This window comes from Nansenia antarctica (genome assembly GCF_963989245.1).
Source record: "Nansenia antarctica genome assembly, chromosome: 7".
Classification (NCBI taxonomy): domain Eukaryota; kingdom Metazoa; phylum Chordata; class Actinopteri; order Argentiniformes; family Microstomatidae; genus Nansenia; species Nansenia antarctica.
Genome location: NC_137677.1, coordinates 19402023 through 19408312, shown reverse-complemented (window position 1 = coordinate 19408312; position 6290 = coordinate 19402023). Strand labels below are relative to the sequence as shown.

Here is a 6290-nt window from a genome sequence, read left to right as displayed (position 1 = left end):
TCCATCACCCGGAAACGTGATGGACCATACGTCATCATACCGCGCCTGCATATTTGCATAGACTATGTCATCGCCTTACTACGGTGGAAACTACGGTGGAAACCATGAACACATTTCCAGCAATGGATTTGGTCAGACAGAATTTGTGTTATTTTAGCTGTTTACCAAAACATCTTAGTTACAGTCATACACAAGTTACAGTCATATAATGCATATGAATGAATGAATGAATCTTTATTTCGAACATGATTTAAAAATAAAAATAATAAATAACTAATATGTAGAGTACAGTCCTATCAATTGTTCGAAAAGGAGTAGGAAGAAGCCTGTCCTACCCCTGTTTATACTTAACAATTATGCTTACATTATATAATCCAATTAATTAATACATATATTTCAGTATCATCCGTTCTAATACTTTTTCATTAAAAATAATTTAAACCTTTTTTTAAATAGAGCAATAGAGCAATATTTCTGCTTTCCTTCATATTTTCTTCATATTTTTGACATTAGGAACAAGTTATTAGTGTGATCACGATATCCGACCTTATGTACAATCCTCATAGCTTTTTTCTGTAGTGTAATCAATGGGTTTAAAGTGCTTTTATATTCATTTCCCCATATCTCCACACAGTAACTCAAATAGGGTAAGACAAGACAACAATATAGAGTATACAACATCCTCTGTTCCAGAATATGTTTTGCCCTGCACAATACTGCAATACTCCTTGATACTTTGGATCTAACGTATCTTATATGAGATTTCCAACAGAATTTACTGGGCTTAAAGTGCAGACTCTCAGCTTTAGGTTAAGGGTATTCACATCCAAATTGAAGGAAGGGTTTATGAATTATAGCTCTTATATATAATAACCAAAAGTAATTAGACAATTGACTCAAAAGCTGTTTCATGGGCCAGTGTGGGCTATTTATTCCTTCATTATTTCTTTATCAATTAAGCAGGTAAAAGGTCTGAGTTGATTCCAAGTGTGGCATTTGCATTTGGAGGCTGTTGCTGTATACGCACAACATGCAGTCAACAGAGCTCTCAATGCAAGTGAAACAGGCCATCCTTAGGCTGTACAAACAAAACAAAAATCCATCAGAGAGATAGTGGGAACATTAATAGTGGCCAAATTAACTGTTTGGTACATTCTGAGAAAAAAAGAATGCACTGGTGAGCTCGGCACCACAAAAAGGTCTGGACGCCCATGGAAGACAAGAGTGGTGGATGATCACAGGATCCTTTACATGGTAAAGAAAAACCCCATCAAAACATCCAGCCAAGTGAAGAACAGTCTCCAGGAGGTAGGCATATCATTATCCATGTGTACCACAAAAGAAAGACTTCACACAAGCAAATACAGAGGGTTCACCACAAGGTGCAAGCCATTCATAAGCCTCAAGAATAGAAAGGCCAGATTAGACTTTGACAAAAAACATCTAAAAAAGCCAGCCCTGTTCTGGAACAGCATTCTTTGGACCGATGGAACTAAGATCAACCTGTACCAGAATGATGGGAAGAAAAAAGTATGGAGAAGGCTTGGAACGCCTCATGATCCGACGCATACCACATCATCTGTGAAAAAATGTGGAGGCAGTGTGATGACATGGACATGCATGGCTTCCAATGGCACTGGGTCACTAGTGTTTATTGATGATGTGAAGACAGAAGCAGACAGATGAATTCTGAAGTGTTTAGGGATATTCTGTCTGCTCAGATTCAGACAAATTCAGCAAAGTTGATTGGATGGTGCTTCACAATACAGATGGACAATGACCCAAAATATAGTGTGTAAGCAGCCCAGGACTTTTTTAAGGCAAAGAAGTGGAATATTCTACAATGGCCAGAGTCAATCACCTGATCTCAACCCAATCAAGCATGCATTTCACCTGCTGAAGACAAAACTAAAGGCAGAAAGACCCACGAACAAACAACAACTGAAGACTGCTGCAGTAAAGGCCTGACAAAGCATCACAAAGGAGGAAACCCAGCATTTGGTGATGTCCATGTGTTCCAGACTTCAGGCAGTCATTGCCTGCAAAGGATTCTCGACAAAGTATTAAAAATGAACATTTTACTTACGTATGATTGTTAATTTGTCCAATTACTTTTGAGCTCCTGAAAATAGGGGACTGTGTATAAAAATGGTTGCAATTCCTAAATGTTTCATACAATATTGTTGTTCAACCCCTTGAATTAAAGCTGAAAGTATGCCCTTCAATTACATCTTGATTGTTTCATTTCAAATCCTTTGTGGTGGCATACAGAGCCCAAATTATGGAAATTGTGTCACTGTCCAAATACTTCCAGACCTAACTGTATATAAATAAAAGAATGTCAATGACCCCAGGTGTGGGACTTTATTAGGTCAAACAGGTTTGAGGGGTCAGGCAAAGGACTTGGTGGAGTCAGGCAAGGGTCAGGCGATCATCGTTGTAATCCATGGAGCAGGGCAGGAACCGTGGTGCAAGGTGCTGGGCTGGAGGTGTCCATGGTGCTGAGTGCCCACTGATGAGCTAAATAAAACATTCTATTTCTGATGAGTCAACAGCACTAGGGCTCCTTCACAAAACCCTTACTGGAATCTTCATACACTCTGTGAATTAGTCTTTACTTTCTGATGAGTCAACAGCACTAACCCCATCCAGTGCGACATGTAGATAGCATATATTTAGAATATGTAAAATGCAAACACCAGAAATGCAATAAAGTTTGAGGTATACCAAATGGAATTAATAACAAGTGTTACGACCCTTCTGTCTAGAGTAAAATAAGGGCCTAGGGTAGAGTGCACAATGTACAGGTGTGTTGCAACACAAATGCCCAAAAAAGTGTACAAGGGATCAAATCAATTCAAGTTTTATTTGTATAGCGCATTTCTCACAAGATGCGACTCAATGCGCTTCACGTAATGACAGATGTTCAGTGTCCAGTGTAGTGTAGTGTTCAGTGTTGTGTCCAGTGTCCAGGTTCCAGTGATAGCTTCGTCAAAAGGACGCAAGGGTAAAAAACCTGTGCACTGTGCATCAAGGAAAAGTGCCACTAGACCGTAGGGGTCTAGCCGGTGTGTATCTTATAAGTGATGTCAGAGACCAGGAACAGTATAAAAGGCTCTTTAAAAACAGCAGGGTCCGATGGGATAGGATAGTACGATAAACTCTTGACCGGGGCTCCGCCCAGGGTTGACTCCAGACTGTACCCCGTCGCCTATGGGGAGGTCCGGCGCATCCTCACGACCCAGCGTGGCTCCAATCACTTAGCTGAGGACAGGAAAGAGTGACTCAGCAGGTTGCACGAGTGACAGGCAACCACACAGTCCACAGTCCATCAATTGGCTCTCAGCTATGCTAGACAGTAGGGTTAGCCCTCAACCTCCAAAGTAAGCAAACAAAAAGTCACTTAACTTTGGGAAGGGCACTGGCTGCACCCTCCCAAGTTTCCCAACAGGCCTCTGGAATCACAACCCCCAGTGGTCAGACACGGACAGCTCCGTTGGTGGCCAGTCGTCCCTCTGCTCGGGACCACAGCTCGGCGCCAAAAAGTCAGCTCTCAAAAACAAGAAAAGAAGCAATAAAAATAGGGGAAATATTACTTAGAATAAGCAAAATTATCTGCCATCAGAACAGGACAATTTCACTTGCCAAGATTGTCTAACAACAAGTAAGAGATATCTTAAAACTGGTGGAGTCAGACAGAAAACAAGCTTATATTGCCTTGATTTAAGATATTTAATCTTACTTAGATTAACTTTTTGCATTGTGGCGTGTATCAGGTGTTCTCTCGTTCCAACGTCGCAGGTCCCTCTGGTACTCAGCAGGTTTTCGTCTGGTGGTCGTCTAGTTGTCGCTCTCTGTCTTGTTGTCGCTCTCTGTCTCGTTGTCGCTCTCTGTCTCGTTGTCGCTCTCTGTCTCGTTGTACGTAACCCTCGTTCCCAAACCACTCTCCCCTCCTACTGTTTGTTGGTGCCTTAAATAGAGAGCAAAGGGGAACAGTGTCACTCCCAGTCCCCAATCACTGCTAACCAGCAGCGTGTGTATAGTTGAGGAGTAGGAACAACAGAAATGGTGCGCTTCTACCGCCAGGAGGGAAACAGAACACAAATAAAAAGGTTCTGTGTGAAGAGACAGCAACAAAAAATGACAGGTTATTTTCTTTGTTACCCCGTGACATCATTGCTGTTTGCACTTTATCGCAAGTGCTCTTTCAACATTGTCTCTATGGTCTTTCAGCTTCCTTTTCTGTTCTTTGCTCAAATTTTTTACCATAATGGTCAGACAGCTGCATCTCACTGTTGAGACAAAATGTTATAAAGAAGTGATTAATAAATAATTTAAGAAACTCACATTCATCAGTGGTTGCAAACTGTCATGGAAATTGTATTAGCACTCTCCAGCTTACCTCAAGTCATACTGTGGTCCACATGTATACATTTCCATGGCTTTCTCATTGGAAACACCGTTTACAGCTGCAATGGCGTGGACTGTTGCCTGTGTCATGAAGTGATTAAAGCCACACGTTTACCAGTTATAGTAAAATGTAGACATCTAAGAAGGTTGTGCCATGTTGCAGGTGACAACTAAGCAAGACCTGATATGAGCAAATGGCATTATAAGATCCTACTGGATATTGACCATGAGTTAAAGTGTGACATGTTATAATATGAAATATGTAGTCTATAAATAAATAAAAAGTGTCAGTGAATTGTCACCTCTGGCAGAAGCACATCAATGACGAATGCCGACGGATCAGCCAATGTTGTCTGTGTTTTTTTTACCACTCCTGAGAGGAAGTTAACTAGTCTGTCCATTTTGTCATCATCGTCAAAGAAGATGACGTCTGTGGCCTTCTTTTTTGCCCAAAGAGACTTGACTTGTCCTGCCATGATTGCCTGCAAATATATAGTTTGTTGGGAGGATGCTCTATGTAAATGTACAATCACTACACAAATATAAAACATTTCACTTTCATTATTTATATTATGCTTAAATGTGTCACTTTACTTAGACATTTCAGTTGCAAACTCACTTCAAGATGTTGCAGTAAGCCTTTGTCCTGAGTGATGAAATCCACTAACAAGTCATTGGTCACTCTTCGTTGGTGTTGGGCTTGTTGAGCCCTTTCCTAAAATGTAATAATACAGTGCTTAACCATGTTACAATCAAAAGGTGCAGTTAAGTACTGAATGAGTCACTTTCTTTCCTTGATCATTTGCACTTCCTTACTTACCTCAAGTGTCTTGATAGAAAGTGTGGTTTCACTATCCAGGCTTCTGACATCTTTGTCCATGGTAACATCACTTTCCTAAATGGATACACACATAAGCATGACTATGTGTACAGCTGTGAATGGTGGATAGTATGTTTGTATGCAATAAACTTCATTCACACTAACCAATTCTTTAGGAGGAAAGCTGTAAGGCCTCTTGAAGTACGCGTGGTCCTCGTCAGTGTCCAGTGGCATCTGTACAGAGTCCACCATTATTGCCAGTATGTTTTACATGAAAGGGTTAACTACTTCAAAAAGAGATCCAGGCTGGATTCAGAATGACACAGTACCACTAAACATATTGCATGTGCCATAAAGTTGCATGGAGTATGTGTTTTAGGAGCAGTAGCCCATTCAGAAACAGGCACACGGTCATAGATACTTAGTGAGAGATGCACTGACCATGGTGTTGCTTGCATGCCTCCTTTTAAGACTTGAATAGGTCCTGAATACAGGTGGGACACTATCGTGAAGGGTCGCTCTGCCTTCCTCACTAAAGTGAGCAAACTTCCTTCCAAATCTGAAATTAACACACATTCTCTTCACCGGAAGGTTGAATTGTAGGGCCAGGTGTTTATTATTATTATTTTTGTAGCACTGCAGCATACCCTTCCAGCCCAAGGTTTTCCACCAGGACAATACACCACCACCTTCTCAGGAGAGACATGTCATCCTAAAGAAAGAGCAGTTACTCAATTTGCATTCAAAGTCTTATAGCATATCTGTTATGTAGGACTAGATGTTGATATCCCTCGATAGATACATACTTAAGGCACCAATGAGACTCTGTGGTGTTCAAATGAGCGATGGCATCCTTTGGGTTGTCAAGTGGGCGCCCTCCTTCATGAATGTTTCGCTGATAAGTGTTATGCACACCTTGAAACTGGAAAAGCCAAATGTGGTGGAACCCCAGAGAAACAGAGACAGAGGCCAGGAGAATATATAATGATTTATTATGGATAATATAAACAAAGAAATAGGCCCTACACTAACTAGTGGAAAAACAAACATAAGGTGTGAT

The 6290-nt window shown here is 40.9% G+C and overlaps 1 long non-coding RNA gene across 1 annotated transcript; it reads right to left on the bottom strand.

Moving 5' to 3' along the window:
- Nucleotides 1-4242: 4242 nt before the first annotated feature.
- Nucleotides 4243-5069, bottom strand: LOC308163138. The gene is made up of 4 exons (XR_013937601.1): nucleotides 5030-5069; nucleotides 4713-4892; nucleotides 4403-4491; nucleotides 4243-4292 (listed from the first exon to the last, which is right to left on the bottom strand). It is a non-coding gene; the product is annotated as an uncharacterized lncRNA (long non-coding RNA).
- Nucleotides 5070-6290: the final 1221 nt, after the last annotated feature.